The sequence below is a fragment of the Puma concolor genome, chromosome A3 (genome assembly GCF_028749965.1).
Source record: "Puma concolor isolate L17-30 chromosome A3, mPumCon1.1.hap2, whole genome shotgun sequence".
Taxonomy (NCBI): domain Eukaryota; kingdom Metazoa; phylum Chordata; class Mammalia; order Carnivora; family Felidae; genus Puma; species Puma concolor.
Window position 1 is genome coordinate 6,122,633 of NC_141669.1, and position 21,358 is coordinate 6,143,990.

The 21,358-nt window shown below is 46.3% G+C and overlaps 2 long non-coding RNA genes across 3 annotated transcripts in view; both read right to left on the reverse strand.

The window, feature by feature from the left end:
* Nucleotides 1-21,358, reverse strand: part of LOC147582205 (uncharacterized) — a 161,648-nt gene that overhangs the window by 32,320 nt on the left and 107,970 nt on the right. The gene's annotated exons all lie outside the window — the stretch shown is intronic.
* Nucleotides 5,054-10,011, reverse strand: LOC147582207 (uncharacterized). The gene is made up of 2 exons (XR_015248839.1): nt 7,363-10,011; nt 5,054-5,688 (listed from the first exon to the last, which is right to left on the reverse strand). It is a non-coding gene; the product is annotated as an uncharacterized LOC147582207 (long non-coding RNA).

A 21,358-nucleotide genomic window follows, 5' to 3' on the forward strand; every position in this document is an offset into this window, starting at 1 on the left:
GATTCTCCCGGATTACCGAGGTGGGCCTATGTGCCATCATAAATATCTTTCTAAAAGAGAGGCAGAGGGAGCTCTGACATGTGTGCAAGAGGAGGAACTGATGGACCACGGAGGCAGAGGTTATGGCAAGTCAAGAAATGCCAGTGGTCACCAGACGCTGGAAGAAGCAAGGACCAGATTCTCCTCTAGAGCCTTCTGAGGGAGATCAGCCCTACCATCACCTTGACTACAGCCCGGTGATGCAGACTTCACACTTCTGCCCTCCAGAACTGAGACAGAACACGGTCCTGTTGTTGTCAGCCCTCCTGGTGGTTCGACTTATTACAGAGGCAGCAGGAAGTTCACGTAGCACACGGGAACCCCTGTTCTCATGATAACACCGTGCAGGCCCAGGCTTGTGCCTCACCACGCTGCTGGCCCCGGGTCTTCGAAATCAAATGGCCGTATCCAAAGGCCATGAAGGTCTGAGGGTTGGATACTGCTACTGCTTTGAAAGGAAGGAAGGGTTGGAGCAGTAGAAACAATGAGGTGAGAGAAAAGACAGATTAATGTTCTTGTCTAATCCCTTCTCTCAAAGGGCACACCTGCAGTGGATTCCCAGACAAGCTAATCATTCTTGTTCCTGCTTCTCTTCATGTTCCAACTCATGGTTCCAGAAGCCTACACCATTCGGTGTGGACATGGTGACTGAGGAATATTCTGCAATATTAAGCAATTACTCTTATATTTGTATATATGTAGGTCCAGACATAAAACATGGTACCAATTCTTTATATGGGCAACCGAATGGGTATTGAATACTAGAATTGCAAACTTTTCTTTCTATTGAAAACCGCAATAGATTTATTTTTCAAAAACAAAGACCAGTTACATTCAAATAATTTCGATGTTAACTGTCAGAATGTATGAATTACAATCTAACTTTGCTTTTGAACAGATCAAACAGTTTGGAAGAAAACTAACGCCTTGAAAACATATGTGAAAAATAACTCTGATAGCTGAGGTTTTAGCATACTTAAAATGTATACCTTAATGAAAATGTATTCAAATTTTGTAGACTTTGAAAACAGTTGCATTTGATATTTTATCCATTGAGATATTTGCTGTAAATAGGACACAAATTTTGTGGGAATCTTAAGTATAACAGTATAATTATTCTGCTGAAGCTGTGTCAAGAAAATTAAATTTCACCTAGAATACACATATAATTTATAAGTTACGTAAGTCTTTATTTTATTGCTTACCCAAATAGCGACGGCCCCTCCACAAACCAGGAGGTCCAGCGTGTAGACAAGAGCCTTGCATCAGAGCAGAGGTTCAGAAATGGTTGCTGAGTGAGTGAGTGTGTGTTGGGAAGTTTCTACGGTGTGCCGAGCCAGACTGCAGAGGTCCTTGACCATTACTCAGATGGTTTAGCCGGCCTGTGAGCAGGGGGATGATGCCATGAGACCGATGTTGGGTTTAATTGAGCGATAGGAGACAATGCAGGCTGGAGTTAGCCAATATCACACATAATATGGTCCATCATATAACATAAAATAATGTAGTTCGCGTCTTGATTTTTATTTGTTCTCTCTTTTTAAACCACGCTTCTTTCCTCAAAACCATGGCAAGAAGGCGATGACCCCCTGGCTGCAGGGCTCGGCATCCAGCAAGGCAGATGCTTGGGGGCCAGAGGAGCAGGGTGCTGGGGAAAGACTGTGGGCGTAGCACGGCTCAGAACTGCCTCGAATCCCAGCACTACCAGTTCGTTTCTGTGGGATCCTGGGATCCGATCTTAGCTTCTCCAAACCTCTATTTATTCATCCGTAAAACAGGGATAATACCACCTCCCTCACCAGGAAGTTATGACATTAAAAATAGCATGGAAAACACACCTAGTGACCAGCAAATAGCAGTGCTCAACAAATAGCAGGTGCTAGAACTACGGGCAGAGAGTGGCATGTTCCCTCCATGAAGGACACGCTCTAGACCCCTGTTCAGGAAGAGTGGGACACAAACCAGCAGCAGCACCGTCACCTAGGAGCCTGTTAGAAATGTGGGGTTTTGGCCCCAGCGCCAGGCCAACTGCACCAGAATCTCCAGTTACCGAAACCCCCAGGTGACTGCTGTATACGGTAGAGTTTGAAAGCATCTAACACTCAAACCAGTGGTTCTCAACCCAGACTGCATATCCAAATAATCTGAGGGGCTTTCAGATAACCTCTGCCTGAGCCCCACCCAACACATGTTAATTCAGAATTCCTAAGAATGGTGTGGAGCCTGGGGCGCCTGGGTGGCTCAGTCGGTTAAGCGTCCAACTTTGGCTCAGATCATGATCTCACAGCTTGTGAGTTCAAGCCCCGTGTCGGGCTCCATGCTGACAGTTCAGAGCCTGGAGCCGGTTTTGGATTCTGTGTCTCCCTCTCTCTCTGCCCCTCGCCACCCCCCCCTCAAAAAATAAATAAACATTAAAAAAAAAAAAAAAAAGGATGGTATGGAGTCTGGGCTTTTTTTCAAAAGCTAGGTGAAGTAATGTCCAGCCAAGACCCAGAACCATAGGCTGTATCAAAATCTATGACGGCTTTGGGATGGAACCTCATTACGACTTTCATGGGCTGTAGGCATTTGCCTCTTTTCCTTCCATAAAACAATACTTAAAATTATATTTTACTACATGTTGATAAAAAGATGAATATGTTAATATTATTCATTCAGGCATTTTCTTCAACGTAAAAATTCTTGTCTCAATTTCAATTAAAGTTAAAACGTTTCTTAGGCCCCGGGAACTATCTTGGACCTCAGGCACCGTCTCCTCCGTACCTAATGGATAAATTGGCTCTGCTCTGGGGTATTATATAAAGGTAAGGCATAGTCAGTGAGACAAAGGAATTCTTGATGGCGCTGTAAAGCTAATGACTCGATATATGTGAGCCAGCGGCTCACAGATACTGAGATTCTGGTCCATAAAAGAAGATGGAGGAGGAGAAGAGGAGGGAAGGAAAGGAGGGAAGACGAACGGAGGAAGAAAGGAGGGAGGAGGAAGGGAAGGGGAAAGGAAGGGAAATCTAAATAAGAATGGAATTCCAACCAAACGGGGGAAGTGTAGGGAGATAGCACATGCCTCTGTGTACTCTACAGCTATACAGAGTTACATCACAGAGTTAATGTAAACATTGATTGCACACCTACTATTCACCCATTCATTTGTTTGGTGATTGATTCAGTGATTGATTGATTGATTTTAGAGAGGAGGGAGAGGAGGGGCAGAGAGAGAAAGAGAGAGAGAGAGAGAGAGAGAGAGAGAGAGAGAGAATCCGAAGCAGGATCCACGCTCAGCACACAGCCCAATGCGGGGCTCGATCCCACAACCCTGGGATCATGACCTGAGCCCAAATCAAGAGTCGGATGCTCAGCCTGCTGAGTGACCCAGGTGCCCCTACCCATTCATTCTTTTAATCATTCATTCTTTTGTTTCTCCAGTTCCCAATGGAGCCAAATTCTGATGAGTCAAAGATGAGGACACAACCATCCCTTCCCTCCACGGGCCAAACACTGGGGGTGGGCAAACCCATACCTGCTTTCTTTCCTTGCTCTCCCAAGAACGTCCATGCAAGACTGTCAGTTTCCTAGAGCGACCAAACTCAGTGAAAGCAAGGGGACTAAAAGGAAATCAGCGGGAAGCACGGGTATGTCAAGGAGACTGAGCGCTTCAGCCCTCCGCTTGTGTGGCCTCACAGCTGCTCCCAGGGGACGCGTTTTATAAATTACTTTTATTATTTCAAAAAATTCTGGCTTGAAAGGATCGGTGACCAAAATAAGCAGCTCCTTGCCGGTCGGAATCTTGAGAGGACCATATCTGTGCTATATATAGTCCAAACACAGAGAAGACAGAGAGCCCAGGACCAAACGGAGACCGCCCCACGTGAGGGTACGTGCAAACCAGGGAAACATACAAATTCTGCTTTCCTTGCGCACTTCTCAGACGAGGAGCGAGAAGAAAAGCGGTGCTCAAGAGTCGCAGTGAAGCCTCGTAATTAGAAATACAGTACAATTATTCAGTGCACAAAAGCGCAGGGAGTTTGGAAGTGAAAACGAAACCTTTTGAACGTGAAAGTTCGAAGTCAACAAAAGATTAATTACTGGATGCATTGGCTCCCGCGTGAAGAAACAGAAAGCCACCGGGCCTGCCGGCTTGCATGTGGATTCCCGTGTAAAGGATGACTCTAACGTATGAGTTTTTCCTTAAGGAGATTTTTCTTTTTAAAACCAGGAAATGTATGCAGTCGGTAACAGGTCGTGCCGATAACGCCCTGCCAGGCCAACACGCTAGCAATTACAGAAACTCAGTAAGATGTGTCCTAAGTTCACATTTGTCGCAGTTGCGCTTTGCATGTTCAACATGCAACAACACTTTATAAATAATAATAATTAAGACTCCTTAAATCAATGTAAAGTATCATTCCGTTCATTCTATCAAGGAGGGAGTCCTTATGAAGGGGCCCGGATACATCGGAGAGGGAATCCGTGAGAATGGAGCCTAGAAAGCTCGAGTCCCTCGAGGTCATTCCCAAGCTGATGAGACCACTAGGGAAGGACAGAACAGACCCTCTGGCTGAGTGATCCCGGGACGCTGCTGGTGTGTGGCACAGGGTAGGCATTCAATAAAGAGACACGACTGAGAGGAAGGAAAGAGGGGAGGGAGAAGGCGGTGGGTGGGGCGGGGATGGTGCCATGTCACGTGTCATTTTTCAAGAGATTATGCCAAGGTCCTTCCCAAGATAATAGTGTGGCCTTGTTTACTAATTTGATGGTGCGAATTACTGGCTCGATAGAATGTTTCTTAAGAATCTTGAAAAAAAAGGGGCGCTTGGGGAGTTCAGCCAGTTAAGCATCCAACTCTTGGTTTCAGCTCAGATCATGATCTCGTGGTTCGTGTGTTCGAGCCCCGTGTCGGGCTCTGCACTGACAGCACGGAGAGCTTTCTCTCTCCCCCCCTCTCTCTTTCTCTCAAAATAAATAAATAAGCTTCAAAAATATAATAATGCAAATAAAAATCCCGAAAAAATAAAAATTCCTAGGACACACAAAGGCTAACTATTTATTTACCAGATTCTTCAAATCTTGTCTTTCTCTCTCTTCATTTACCTGAGTCTTTAGCCACTCCTGTCATTTAAAACAAGTTCACTCTTGGCCTAAGGTACCTCTCTCTTCTGGGTGATGGAAATCCCCTGTTGGTCCCTAGGTCCCCGCCAGGCGTGCCTGCGCCCATGAGGCCCACCACCATTGCAACTGGCAAGTCCCCTCCTCTGTAAACACACACAAGTATTTTCAAATCGATGCAGTGGGAATACACACGCGCCCTGTGCTCTTCATCAGAACAAAGGCTGAAGAATTACCCTTGGCATCTTCCTTACACTCCCAAGGTGCCCAGTCCATCAGATTGTCTACAAGTAGCAATTCAGATGGGAGAACTCAGCCCTGGAGTGCACGGCATCCATCTACCACACTGGTGGCAGGTGGGGTACTGAAAGCCCTTGGCAGGATGTCATGGCGCAGTGTTAAAACTTTGACCGCTGGCGCACTGGGACAGACAGCGTGGAAGGGAAGGAATGCACTGTAGGTACAACATCTCAGATGCTGGAGAACTTTGGAAAGCGGTAATTACGAGGATAATGGAGTTGAACGGCGGTCCCTGAGTCTCATCATCTATGGGAGAAAGACAATGAGCACCTGAGAATTATTAATCACCAATTTAAGGTGACTCATGCAAGTCAGAGACCTCACCGGCAGCATCTGAGAAGACGCATCTCTTCTAGCCAGAGGTTAGGGAACGCTGAAGATCAGGCTCAGGACTTAATTATCAGGGCTGCAAAGCTCCGGAGAAGGTTAGATCCTCAGCCCCGACAAGTCCACAATGCCAAAGGCTGACAGGAGTGGGACCCTGATACTTGTAATGGGGACTTCTAGGTCAGAGGTCACAGAAAAACCCTTAAGGACCCTCTGGGCCTGCAGAAGTGACCCTCTCTTTCTATCGAAGGCTAGCACTCCTCCCTGGTGTGAAAATGCTGCAGAGGCCTGTGCCCCACAAGCAGCAATTTCTCCCACTTGCCTTCTTACCCCCAGACCAGGTCACAGCAACACCCAGTGGGGGAAGTGGCTGAGAGGCATGGACGGGACCCAAGGGAACACACAGGCCAGACCGAGATGCACAGACCCTAAGTGTGCAATAGGGAGAATACATCCACATGGGCATGTCTGCCATAACACGCACAGTGTTAGCTCTGGCAAGGCCCCCAAGGCCGTGCTGACATGCTCCTGAGACGGCCCACACTAAAAAAGCAGAAATTCCAGGACAGCCACGCAGGTAAAGAGGAAGAGGCTCAGGGAAGTGGGCTTTCCAGAGCAGAGGTATCACGTGAGTTCGGAACACCAACCAGCCATGTGCGTCAAAAGAGCCCCAGAAACAGCACTCGTGTGCACAGCCAACGAGAGGGCCGCCCCGGCTGGGAGAACGTGGCTGCAAAGCCCAGAAGTGGCCATCCTGTTGTTGCAGAACTGGACTCCCTACTGGAAATGGGCTGATGGAGTCTTGAAATGGCAAAAGACACTGTGGCATTGAACTAGATGCAGGATGGGGGGAGGGGGCACAGCTATAATTTGGCAACATGGCTGGAGCGGCCTCCAGAGGGGCCTGACCCAGAGACAGTCGTGGACACAGCATGCCTAGGATTGTAGGAGATGGGTGGCCAAGAGAGATGTATTGTGCATCCTATACACTCAAAAAAAAAAAAAAAAAATCAAGGAAAGACAATCAAGAGGCTGAACCAGGACAATCGAACCGCCCCAGAAAAAACCAGATCTCAGCACCAGACTTGGTACCTGGACCTGAGCCTGCTTTTAGGTCTAGAACCCACTGACCCAAGAACAGAAGGGTCCCCAGGAAAGACCTGCAGCTTCACAGCAAGTGCACGTGTGAATGACTCCCCTCGTTCTTCCCTAGAGAGGCCACCCCACATACTCAGGTGACCACACCCTGGAGGACAGGAGACGCCCAGCCCCGCTGAGGACTATTGGGCACAAGACCTGAGGTGACACTGATGACTGGGGACCTGAGGCATGATCCTGAAGCCCCCCACTAAAGTGGAGGCATGGGGGCCAGCTGTAAGGAAGACCCGGCTAGGTCTGGCTCAGAGTGCCTTTCCCGTGTCCACAGACCCAACTGTGGCCTTCCCCTGGCCCCCAAAGATATAATTTAAAGGGACTTTGAAGTTGGAAAACTACTACATTCATTTCTAGAGTAGGATAGGTGGGCAAATTAAATGGAAGTCCCTGAAATGCTTCCCTGCCCCATTAACAGGAAACCAAAAATACATCACATACCTGGAAGGAACACCAGAGGTTGAAGACTGAGGGGGATGCAGGGTATGAACCCAACACACATCTATTTCATTCACCAATCTGGCCTGGAAACAATCCCAACATACTCTACAGGACAGGACAACCAAGCAGCAACCCCCTTTGTGACTTCCAGTCGGAGTAGCTTTGCCAGAGCTGATTAATGTGTCCCAGCCCAAGGGATGCAGCCACAGGCGTGGCCAATGCATTCTTCTCCACTATTATCCGGAAGGTGCTATCAGAGTGGTTTGTATTCTTGTGTGACACCTGATAGGGAGGGAAAGAGGAAAAATCAGGAGACAGGGACAGGAGCTGGGGAAGACGCACTTGTCAGATGGATGGAAATAGGTATGAGTGGATTCATTCATACCCTATTTCTTCGACACCAATGGTAGGTCGTGCACTGTTCTAGGTCCTGGAGACCAGCCGTGAATAAAACAGGAAAAGTATAAAAAGCCCTACCCATGGGGAGCTTAATTGCCACTGGTTGTCGTTGTTGTTGTTGTGGGTGCATAAGAGATTGGGGACGGAGGCCCTAAGGACTTAGAGGAGAAGACAGACAGACAGACAGACAGACATACAGGTATGATCCCGCACACAAGACCTTGCAGCACAAGAGTCACACTCTGGATGTGTGCAGTGTCATCAGAGAAAAACACACACAAGCACAGGGAGAAAACATCTAGAGGCCACGCAGACCAGGACAAGGAAGACTTGAGCTAAAGCATGAGAAGACTGAGAAGGGGACACACACAGGTGCGTGAAAGATACAAGATAGTCCACGGACTGAAAGTGAGTGTCCCCCCAAATCCACGCATTGAAGCCCAGTCCCCAGTGTGACAATATCAGGAGAGGGGCCTCTGGGAGGTGAGTAGGTCATAAGCGTGGAGCCCCCTCAGTGGCATTAGTGCCCTTCTAAGAAAGACACCAGAGGTGACCTCTCTGCTAGAGGCGTGCATCTGCAAACTACGGAGAGGACCCCCAGCTGCTCAGGCCGTACCCCGATCTCAGATTTCCAGCCCCCAAAACTGTGAGAAATAAATCTATGTTGTTTAAGCCCCCCAGTCCGTGGTGTTTGTTAAAGCAGCTCACGCTATGAAAGACAAGATCACATAATTACTAAGATGTCAGAGGTGAAATAAAGGGCCCTGCGTGTGATGTCTCCTGCTGCCAGGCTCGGATCACCGGATAGATGGGACACCACAAAGCAAAATAGGCACTTGGGAACAAGAGAGCAGGAAAAATGCTGACCTCAGCCTGGGGGCTGTGAGTGGGAGAAGGGGACCCCCAGGTGGGACTTCAGAGAGAGACGTGGGCTAGAGACGGAGGTTTAACCACTGTGATTATGGCTGAGATCCCACAGAGATCCCAGGAGAGTCGGCCACTGCAAGGAGACTCCAGAGATGGGGACCAGGTAGGAAGAGACCCACCACAAGGATCCAGCAAACAGCGTCTAGTGAGTGATGCCCCGGGAATGCGTGGAGGGGCACGTGGGAAGGCCCATCAGGCTGTCAGTTTCTTGAGCAACAAAACACCAGATGAGCCACGGGCAATCACGAATGGAGAAATGTAATGGTGCTTTGTCTCTGCAAACGTTTATGCCGCTCTATCAACTCTCTGCCTAGTCCTTCATTACAATTCGGTCCCTTATCATGCGCTCTGCTGCCTTCTTCTCCCCAGAATGAAAGCAGATAAAATTCAGTTAATGTATGGATTTGCCTTACGAGACAACTAAATAATTATTTTACTGGATATATTTTTTACCTCTGAATAATTGGGATCATCTGAGGAAAGAACCAATCATGGAAGGTTGCAAGCCTGTTCTCTGCTCTGGCACCCCAGGGGAAGCGCACCTGTTACCAGAGCCGCCCATGTGCGTCCAGGTCAAGAGGGTGATGGTTCTGCTTTACAGACCAACACATTTGCACAGGAAACCACATCAACTACCTTTGCTCACCAACTACCTTTGCTCAACATTCATGAAGACGCAACCAAAAAACAGCAGGAATTTGGAAAGGAAAAAGAGAAAATAGAATATTCAAGAGGAAGAAATGGACAACTAATCCCAGTGGGAAGAGAAATAACTATTGGAACAGAAGATAATTTTTTAAAATTCTAATAGCATCCTTAGATCTCCAGAATCAGATAACAAGGACAATAGAGGAGGGAAAATAAAGGAAATAAAACAGGAGAATCTTCTCAACTAAAGACAGAACCTGAGTTTTGAAATAGAAAGGGCATAGCAAGTACTAAGTAGGATGAGTGGAAGAGAATACAAAACTACCTCCTATACTCTGTTAACATTGTAGAACCCCAATGAGAAAACAAGAGCCCTAGCTGCTTCTAGAAGGAAGAAAAAAAAACAGATGGTCTACAAAGGACAAGAACTGAATTGACCCTAGACTTACCAACAGAATATAATGTTGGAGGATGAAGGCACAGGTTTTAAGGGAAAGTTATTTTGAAACTGAAATTCTATTCCAAACTATCAACCAAGTGGTGTGGTAGAAAATAAAGATATTTCAAGGGTTTTTGGACTCAGGGAGTTTTACTTCCCTTTCTGAAAATATTACAGAGCAATACTTGCAAGGTAGTCTTCTTAGCACTTCGCGGGAACTAACTTTGAACCTTCACATCAACCCTATGGCATTATTTTTATTCTAAATTTATAGATGAAAAAACTGTGGCACAGAGAAGTTACACTTTGGAAAATGAAACAGGAACTCAAGAAAAAAAGACACTGGGCAGTCGGTTGAGCATCCAACTCTTGATTTTGGCTCAGGTCATGATCCCAGGGTCATGGGATCGAGCCCCATGTCAGGCTCTGCACTGAGCATGGAGCCTGCTTGGGATTCTCATTCTCTCTCTCTCTCTCTCTCTCTCTCTCTCTCCATCTGCCCCTCTCCCCACCCCTCTCTCAAGTACAAAAAATAAAAGTAAATAAAGATGCTATAAAATTTAACTCACAGTGAACTAAGGAGGAGATCAAGGAAAGCAGTCCAAGGCTGAGGGCTGTGCTTGGGTGTCTGGAAAGCAATGGACCCATAAAAAGAGAAACCAGGAGGGCTCAGGGAAAGTCTTCAAGACAGAAACAAATCCATTTATGGATATCGTATAGTTAAGATCCTAAAAGGTCTAAAAGACAGGAGGATGCAAATGTTCCTTCAGTCAATGGCTACAAAAATAAAAAACAAAGAAAAAGAATGGAAACAAGAAACACCAGGGGGTAAGAGGCAGGAGTGCAAAACATGCATGACCTAAAGATGGTGCAACTTTAAAGGTGTCCTAATTTTGAGCAATAGATGGAGTTTAGGGGAAAAAAAATACGTGTAATCTTGAGTCTTGGAAGATTATCCTTCAAATAGCACCAGTGTAATAACAGAGAACTCTTCCTTCATTTGTTTTGCAGGAAAAATATTAAATAACCACAGTAGTGGGGCACCTGGGCGGCTCAGTCGGGTAAGCATCTGACTCTTTTTTTCTAAATTGTTTTAATATTTATTTATTTTTGAGAGGTGGGGCAGGGGCAGAGAGAGAGGGAGACACAGAATCTGAAATAGGCTCCAGGCTCTGAGCTGTCAGCACAGAGCCCGACATGGGGCTTAAACCCATGGACCATGAGGTGATGAGCTGAGCTGAAATCGGATGCTTAACCGACTGAGCCACCCAGGTGCCCCAAGCTTCTGACTCTTGATGTCGGCTCTGGTCATGATCTCACAGTTCACAGGTTCAAGCTTTGTGTCAGGTTCTGTGCTAACAGGGCAGAGCCTGCTTGGGATTCTTGGGTCTCCTTCTCTCTGCCCCTCCCCTGCTCATGCTGTCTCTGTCTCTCTCAAAATAAATAAATAAACTTAAAATAAATAAATAAACAAACAAATAATTGTTGTAATATAAATGCTGTTTTTTCAACTCTTTGTTTTCAGAATTGATCCTTAGGAACATAGAAAACTTTTAGTTACAATAAACATGTAAGTATAATATAAAAGTATGATGACATAGCTGGATAAAGAGGGAATAAAGGTGGGGATTACAAAGATGCTAATTTTCGCACCTTTCTTAATGGGGAATCAACAGATAATGCCTCAAGTTGATGGCTCCTCAACACCAAAGATATGAGCCATAAAGAATTAATAAGCTGGACTTCATTAATATTACAAACGTCTCCTCTGGGAAAGACATGGTCAAAAGAATGAGGACACAAGCCACAGACTGGGAGAAAATACTTGCAAAATATGTATCTGGGAAAAATTGTTACCCCAAATGTACCCAAAAATCACTTAAAACTCAACAATAAGAAAGTAAACAACTGATTTAGAAATGAGCAAAAGAGCTGAACAGGCACTTTACTGAAGAAGATAGACTAGCAACAAGTAAGCCCATGAAAAGATGATCCAGGGTGCCTCAGCTGGTTGTGTCCAACTCTTGATTTTAGTTCAGGTCATGATCTCACGGTTTTGTGAGTTTGAGCCCCATGTCAGGCTCTGTGCTGACCCTGCAGAGCCTGCTGGGGATTCTCTCTCTCTCTCCCTGCCTCTCCCCTGCTCGTGCTCGCTCTCAAAATAAATAAATAAAATTTTTTTAAAACTTAAAAAAAAAAAGATGCTCCACATCTATGTCATCAGGGAGATGCAAATTAAAACAACCACAAAATACCACAACACACCTATCAGAATGGCGAAAATCTAAAGTTGTTGGATCAAGGAATAGATAAGCACAGTACATGAAGTTCTGAAGCTACAGAAAAACTTAAGCACCTAATCAGCAAAAGTCAACATGCGAAGGAAAGATGGGAGGGTATGTAAAGGCACTAAGTCTCACATGTTTCTTTCCTTTCTTTTTTTTTTTTTTTTTTAAGTAGGCCCTACGTGGGGCTTGAACTCACAACCCCAAGATCAAGAGTTGCATGCTCTACAGACTGAGCCAGCCAGGTGCCCCCCACATCTTCCTTAGTAAATAGTTAATACACACCGTCCAAAGTTAATTGATTAAGACACAGGGGTAAAAATAATTCTAGATAAAGCTATGGTGGTAATTTCTAGAAGAATTAAAAACAAAATTGCTTAGATCTTAAAACCAAAATTACTTAGATCTGAAGCTTAGTGGAGTAAGGATGAGGGGATGTCAAAGACAGTTATTTTTACTTTGTATCCTCTATACTTCTCAGAATTTTGTTTATATAATGGGCACGTAGTGCTTTGTAATCTAAAAAGCAATTTTTTAATCATCAGTAAAATTTTGTGTTAGGGAAGACTACAGCTGAAGGATGAAGTTTATGGAAATTTTTCTAGATGCTTAAGAACAGACGTCAGTGACAAAGCGTTGCTGACAAGGATGAATTTTTGAATTTTGAAATGCCACAGTTTCCCTCAAATTGTAAATCTCCCAAAGGGTGTTTCTCCAAGTCGTACTTATCAGACGCACTACTAAGTTCAAATTAGAAAAATCTTACCTGTAATTGAAGCCAGCTGCAACCTTTTTGACAAGGACTAATTGCCGATAATGATTTAAGTGCTGTAAATTCACATGCCACAATTGTTTTAAATAGGGGAACCTCTTACAGCTTTCTCTGAAAGGAACTGTTAATCTTTGCTGCTGACTTACCAAACCCTTCAGTCACCTGTTTGCCATCATTTTCATGAGCTGATAACGTGTTTATTAGAGTCATAATGTGCAGGTGGAGGAAGAAAGGTCTCATTTGATGGCACTGGGATTTCGTCTGACATTTCTACATGGGAAGAGTCGGCATAAGCTTCAGGCTTGACTAAGGCAGAGAAAGACAATAAAGACCCACAATTTTTTTTTTTAACTTGGGGCAAATGAAAAGTCAGCATTTGTGTGGCATCAGTAACGTTAGATGATGTAGCTGGTAAAACCCATAATCTATAAGGCTGTCCCTGTACCTGCTATAAATCAAGGGTTCTGGGGCACCTGGGTGGTTCAGTCGCTTAAGCATCCGACTCTTCGTTTCAGCTCAGGTCGTGATCTCACGGTTGGTGAGTTCAAGCCCCACATTGGACTCCGAGCTGAAAGTACGGAGCCTCCTTGGGATTCTCTCTCTCCTCTCCCTCTGCCTCTCCCCTGCTTTTCCTCTCTCTCTCAAAATATATAAATTTTAAAAATGAAACATAAATCAAGGGTTCCTGGTACAGGCAAAGCTGGACGTGCCAGGATGCAGTGAGCCCTCTCCCTCCATACTCAGCGTCCTGGTCTGTCTTTGGATGTGTCTGGTCTTTTCCGCCTCAGCATCGCGTCCGGTCCCTCTGTCTGTTCATTGCCTGGTTTGGGGCACTGGACATCTCACCTCTAGTTAAGGACAGAGGAGTGATTGGCAACATATACCGAGAGCTAGCATGTCCTTTGACTTTATGATTGTACAGCAAGGATTTATCTGAATTAAAAAAGAATACACCCTATGCAAATTTTTAGCTGCAAGGGTTCGATCAAGGTGTCGTTTCTAACGGTGGGAAACTGGCAAGTAGCGACAATGGGCCCGATATTTGGAACTCAGACGTGGAAAAGATGTGGAGCTCCGGGTCGTGTGGTGTGATCAGCGGACACCCAGGCTCCTCAGCCAGGACACCGATTTGCAAGGTGAGTCTTCAGCCTGCTGTACAGGCACTGTGGGCTTCGATGGGCTCCTGTGAGAAACAGCGGTAACCACCTACTTTACCTGGACACTGGGCATTCGGAATCGTGCCTGACGCGTTGTGAACACTTGACCCACACCCATTAATAATAAAAGAACTAATCCTAATGGTAGCGGTAGTAACAGTAAACCATGAAAATCGTGTCGAAGGGGAAGACGCACTGAGGGGGAAAACAATATATGCCTGTGGGAATTCATGGAGAAACAAGAAAGTAGTTGCTCCTGACCTCATTAAAGGAATAAATGCATAATGAAAGGCTGATTATCAAGGCAGCACGTTAACCAGTGATTATCCCTAAGTGGTGGAATTATGACGAATTTATTTCCTTTCTGATTCATTGTATGGTACAAACTTTCCATAAGGAAGGCATATCACTTTAGCAATTAAGGGACCAAACAAATCACATCTTAAAAAAAAAAAAAAAAAAAAAAAAGGCTTTCTGGTTCAGATGACTCCAGTTCACAGAAACTCAGAACTGGAAGACGCTTCCAGTGTTCTGGACTGCTGACGAAAGCCAGGTCTCAGCAAGGACAGCCAGCCCCCTCTGCCCCCTCCTCACAGGACCCAGGGCAGCCTCCCAGTACCACTGAAACTCCACGCAAAGCACATTGATCTGGGTCTCCGCAGGGACAGATCTGTCTCCACTCTCTCTTTTTCTATCCTGGGTATGTGGCACAGTGCTTGGCACATAGGAGGAGGAGCTCGATCTGTATTATTGAATGAATGCACAAGTGAATGCACTCAAAGGGCTATTCTCTGCTCCCAGGTATTAGAGGACATACAAAGAGCGATAAAAGCAGCCGATAATCCTCCTGGGGATGTTCGGAGAGACTTCCAAGAGCTTTGGGAGGGTGGGGAGGGCGGAAGATACAGCCAGAAGATCTCCAGCCGAGGAAACAGCCACAGGAACCTGACTCACACTGGGAGTCCGGGAAGAGGCTATTGTCCTAGTACGAGTGAAACCTAAAGTCTGGCAAGATACGTGCTGGGAAATTGGCGAAAGAGAAGTTATGTAATCAATTTCCACTCTCCCATTTATTCGTAGGCCCAAGGAAGAGGCCAGTTGGCTATTTGGGGAAAGTGATTTACCATAAATTGTTACTAGCTAGTCGGAGTTTAAGAAGTTTTTCTGGCCGGATAACATTCGCATTTTCTCCAAGGCCCTCGGACTTTCTCACGCCACCCACCCCCCAACCAGGAACATGAGACCATAGGTCTCACTGTGGGGCAGGGTGGGCAGGAAGGGGTTCTCGGCAAGGAGTGCCTCTCTGCCCAGGAAATCACCTCACCCCTACGGCGGCTTCCCCACGCCCCCCTCTCGCCAAAGAGACTATAAAAGATAACCCCACACACCTTTGCGCCAGCCCCCCCAACCCCCGGCCCGATCCCACACCCTCCAACGAACGCGTTGCTGGGACGTTTTTATGAGGGATTTTTTTCATTTAAAGTTAATCACCTTATCCCTTCTATCTGTTCTTCTGTACCTCTTACCATTTAAGAGAGGTTGAGAGAGGCTCGAAAATAATAATGAAACAAAATAGTCACTGATTTCCCAAGACTTGATTCTTCATCGGTCCCCTGTTGGTAAGTGCTGAAGACATTCCCCTCGGTTCTGTCGGATCCCATTATTTCCCTGGGAGACGTGATGTCTGTTTTGATAGGAGCAATTTATCACCCTGGTGAAATCAGACTGCCGTTTGGAAGGCAGGGCCAGGATTTATGAATCCCTTTTCTCTTGGAATGAATTTAATCCCCAAGGGTGGACGTGGTATTAAAAGACTTGTCCTGCCGCACCTGTGGCATTTGAGACAAAGTGAGTGGCAGCTGAGCCCAGGAAACCGGTCCATGTCCCACACACACAGCATCTTTATCTTTGCAAGCATGGGGAAAGCTCGATTCAGTGCGTGACATCCAGTGAAGTTGGGCACAAAACAATGACTTTAGTTAATAATTAATTCAAAACAATGAAACTGACTTGCAGAGCACTTTCACTATTTTTAGTGAGTATGAGTTTTTAAACTATTAATTGAAGATGCTTTGAGAAAGTATCTATTTTAGGGGCGCCTGGGTGGCTCCGTCAGTTAAGCGTCTGACTTTGGCTCAGGTCATGATCTCGCGGTCTGTGAGTTCGAGCCCCGTGTCCAGCTCTGTGCTGACAGCTCAGATTCTCTGTCTCCCTCTCTCTCTGCCCTTCCCCACTCATTCTCTCTCAATCTCTCTCTCTCTCTCTCTCAAAAATAAATATTTAACAAAAATTTTTTTAAAGAAAGTATCCATTTTAAAGCTCCAGACGAAGTTGCTGCTGTATTTGAGCCAATTCCTTCTTGGAATTTATAGTCTAGTGTCCATGTGTATGTCAGAGCCCAGTTAAGAGGTCATTATGCCTCTTGGAATCACTCGGAGAGCTTTAACAGCCATTGCTGCCTGGGTACCACCTCCAGGAATCTGAGACAATCCCCGAGAATCAGGGTTTTTTTCCAAGTTTCCCCAGTGCTTCTAACATACAGTTGACCTTTGACAATGTGGGCTTAAACTGTGTTATGTCCACTTATACACGATGTTTCACAGCCCAGGACTGTAAATGTCTTTTCTCTTCCTTATGACTCTCTTAATATTTTCTTTTCTGTGCTTATTGTAAGAATGCAGTATATAATACATACAACATACAAAGCATGTGTTAATCGAGTATTTATGTTATCGGCAAGGCTTCCTTCCAGTCAACAGTAGGCTATTAGTAGTTAAGGTTTGGGGGGAGTCAAAGCTATACACAGATTTTCAACTGCCCCAGAGGTTGGCACCCTTAATCCCCGAGTTGTTCAAGGATCACCTGTATAACCGAGTCTGAGAACCAATGCTATAAGATAACGAGCTTGGTATTTTTAAAACGAGCAGAGCTTCAAATTAGACATCCTTCTTGAAATTGGTCAACTACATCAAATGAGCCAAACCCGACTTCCTACATCACTTCACTAATCAAGTTGGTAATTGGACAAATATGCCTCATGCCTTCATGGACAAGTAAATTGCTTACATGATGAATTATCTTTACCCTCTTTAAAACCTGTGTGCAAATCAACAATTCTAGCTACAAGCCGTACTTTTGCACCATAGAGTGTTTCCAACTGGTCGGGCAGCTCACCTACATCAGTTGAACTTCATGCATCACTTGACAGGGATTCGTTGTGCCAAACAATTGTCACTTGTTTTCTGCTCCTTTTTTCTACTCACCACCTCTGCCCCTCACCCTTCACCCATCCACCCACCCACCCACCCATCCTTCCATCCATTCAACCCTTCAGTAGGCACTCATGTTACAATAATGAATGACACAATTCCTGTCTTCAAGGAGCTCACCATCCATTGTGCAAAGTAGACAAGTTAGCAGAAATCACCAGAAAGGGTGAGAAATGCTATAGGAGAGGTAAGTCAAGGGTGCCATGAGAACACAGAAGAGGGGCACCTGACACCATGCTGGGGGAGGGTGGATAGCTAGTCCAAATCACAGGAAACGCACTGTTATTTCTGTAAAGCCATATTTTGTATCGCTGAATTCTTAAATTCTCGGCTATCGTGTGTAGGGCACAGGCACAGAGAGAGGTGCGCAATTTGCAGGTGTAACTACATCTCTCTATATCCTCCTTCAGTCTTCCCTTGGAACTAAATAATATGTTCAACAATTAGGACAGTAGTGAAAATACAAAATATCAGAATTCACACATCTTCCAATATAGATATTCCTACTTGTTTGGGGAATAACATATGTACTAAATACGCTGTTTTGATCTTGCTGGTACCATGGTTTTGAAAAGTGCAAAACTTACATCCAAGGACAGATGTCCACATGAAGAAGGCTGCATACTTAATGACTGTCACTGGGGTCAAGAATGCTGTGATCGTCCTGGGGCTCCCTTTTTAAACCTCATCGACATTGGGGATTTCTTCACATTAGTAGGTCAGCACATGATTAAGCATGTGCCTATTTTAAGACCAAATGCAGGATACCAGAGAACCAAGGACCAGTGCAAACATCAAGAATTCCTAGGCAGCCACCTGGGAGAAAAGCCACACAACGAGAGGATGCCTCAGAAGTAAGCACAAAATAGGGTAGAAATGAAAAGACTGTGAGTTGGTTGATAATATGAGTAACGGGGGGAAAGGAAGTCCATGTGGGGTCTTCCTTTCCCCATCTGAAATGAATTTAATATCTGATTTTAATTTTATGATCTTATAAAATTGGGACTCCGAGGGATATTAGAGATAATTCACCCAACGTGAATTTATAAATTAAAAAATAGAGGGGTGCCTGGGTGGCTCAGTCTGTTAAGTGTCCAACTTCGGCTCAGGTCATGGTCTCATGGTTCATGAGTTCGAGCCCAACACTGGGCTCCGTGCTGTCAGCTCAGAGCCTGGAGACTGCTTTGAATTCTGTCTCCCTCTCTCTCTCTGCCCCCCTCTCTCTTTCACAAAAATAAATAAAACACTTAAAAAAAAATAAAGGTCCAGAATAATGAATCAATGGTCAAAGCCATGCTTTGAGTAAAGGTCAAGGTCAGAACCAAACACCAGGCTTTCAAACTCCCATGACCCTTCTCCTATGACCCTGCAGCACTGTCACTAAAGGTGTGTCTAAAACCTTACCGTGACCAAGAACTCTAATTGCCAGCACCTCTATGAGAGCAAATTCGTCACTAGCCAATGCAAGCAATGGCTGCAAATCTTGGCTTTCAGATTTGAGTGCACAAGAAACAACAGTCTGTTTAGTTTTGTGATGCCTACATTTAACTTTAGGGTCTCATTTCCTCCTGTACCGGGTCACATCAAAGCCCTGAAGTGCCTCGTGCCCAGACAGTGAGGCGGGATGGAAACATTAGTGTGAGGATACGGCCCTTGGTCACCGCCATCTATTAGCGGATACGTTTGTAGTGTTTACCAAAACGTTCTCCTTCCATCTGGTTTCCCAGTGGCAGTTCATGACCTACATCTTCCTTGTCCCAGCTGTGGGCCCTCTGCAGGTACAGCGGCCCCTGGGCCTCTCTGGCCACAAAGTCAACATTCTGAGCTGTTGCCTGTTCTGCACGCGGGGAGAGTCAGCACAAGGTCAGGGAACCTGTGCCGAGGCCCCTCAGACCTGTCTGCCTAAATCCCTGGGGAAAACATTCACCTGCCCGTCTAGGGTGACTCTGGGTTAAAGCTACTTTCCCGGATCCCCCAGGGAATTTCAGGGCCGACAGGAGACCCGCGGAGCGTCTCCAGCATATCTGGAGTCTCTGTAGGGACCCTCCACGACCCCTCTCACCCAGGACTCACAGCTGGGCACCCACTCGGAGCCCTTCTTCCCTTCCCCAGTCTCTAGAACCTTTTTTTAATCTCCGGGAGGCTTGGAACAAAAACTGGCCCCAAGCTACTATTCTGCCAAGTGTATTGTTCACACCCTGAGTTCTTCGGAAACTCAAGCCTGAGTTTCCCCTCTTCCGTTGCACTACATCTGCCCTGAGGCAACAAGCGTGCAGCTTTCCAAACTGGGAGACGCGCATGGAACAGCAGCAAAGAGCAGTAAGTCTGCCTCCCCAACCAAGGTCAAGGTGGCGGACAGCCGGAGTCCTCACACGGTCCTCTGTCGGGCCTCGCTGCTCGTCCGCTGTCCCTCTCTCGCCCCACGCCCAGTCACGTTCAAAACGCCAGCCACAGAGGAGGCCACGTGGAACAAGAGGTGGTGGAGAATCAGCACATCGTCGCCCCTCCCAGGGGTAGAACACAACCCGCTGGCGATGTGTCAGCAGCCTTTCCTTTCGCTCTGAAATCCACCCTAAGATGAACACGTCCTCGCTCAGCTTCACTGTCCTTATCTGTCCGACGCAGACGGCACGCTGCCTGTGAAGATTGCAGATGTGATCTGGGGGTGTAAGCCCTTAGCCAGCGCATGCATATAGCTGTTGCACAATAAACAGCAGCCAGTAACTGGCCCTCTCTCTTCTGTATCGTCATTAATCTCTTTTTTAGGATGGTGACACTTCCACCTGGCATCCTCCTGAGTTTCCCAGCTGGCTCAGGGAGTGACGACTTCCCAGGTCATAATTCTGGTCACTCTGCAGGCCGCGTGGAGGAGGTGTGTTTGAGAAGAGCCTACGTGCATATAAGATTATCTAGGAAATGTGAACGATTGCTAACAAAAGCGATTTGGCCAGGGTGTGAATGACTCAGGGCAAGTCTGTTTCCATTTCTAGAAAAACAACTCAAACCACTTTGTCTTAGTGAGACTGAGTCTGTGGCACAATTGCTCTGAGTTACGGCCCATTCTGTACATGGTGCAAACCAGGGGTTTCCACTGTGCTGCCTGACTCAGTACTCAGTACTTGCTCCAGGGATTATCACCCGGGTGTCGCAAACGCAGGCTTCCGGGGGCGCCTGGGTGGCTCGCTCCGTTAAGCCTCCGACTTCAGCTCAGGTCATGATCTCATGGTTGGCTGGTGAGTTCGAGCCCCATGTCAGGCTCCCCGCTGTCAGCACAGGATCCGCTTCGGATCTTCTGCCCTCTCTGTCCCTCCCCTGCTTGTACCTGCTTTCTCTCTCTCTCTCTCTCTCTCTCTCTCTCTCTCTCTCTCTCTCTCAAAAATAAATAAACATAAAAAAATTTTTTAAATAAGAACAACAAATGCAGGCTCCCAAACACAATCCCAGAGCTCTCCATTGGGAATCATTGCCATAAAGAGCTTCCCAGAAGAGGAAGAATTTCAGGACATAGAACCCATCGGCAGGCACTGCGCCCGAGAATTCTCCCGAAGGTGGGTGGACATTCCGAGCAACCACAGGCGCAGCCACACAAGGCTCTCGTGCACGTCCTACTCAATGTGTCCCAGCCTGACATGCTGCCCAGCCTCACACTGGTCAGAAATAGACAGCAAACCTCTGCCCAGCCCGTGGCTCCATCTGGGTTTTCCAGAGATTTCCCTCTGACGGGGCATGGGGCATGCCTGCGACCTTCAGATACTGGTGCCGAGTGACCAGACTGACACAATCACCATACTTTCTTCATTTTTCACATTCATAAGACTAGGGGCTGTTTTGACCAACAGCCTCCTAAAACGGCATTTTATATAAACTTGGAGCTAGCACTGACTCTGCCCAGACCGGCACCTCCTGGAATAGGTCCCCCTTCGTGGAGCCCTCGCCAGGGTAAACAGTGCATGGCACCAGTGTTCTTTCAGAACTCCACTCAAGCCTCACCACTCCAAACTGTCTAAAGACCTAGAAACTCACATGAAATTAACCCGGTTATTCCCACATGAATCTACTAAGTAAATGATAACCCCAGGATGTACATTAGCACATTAGCA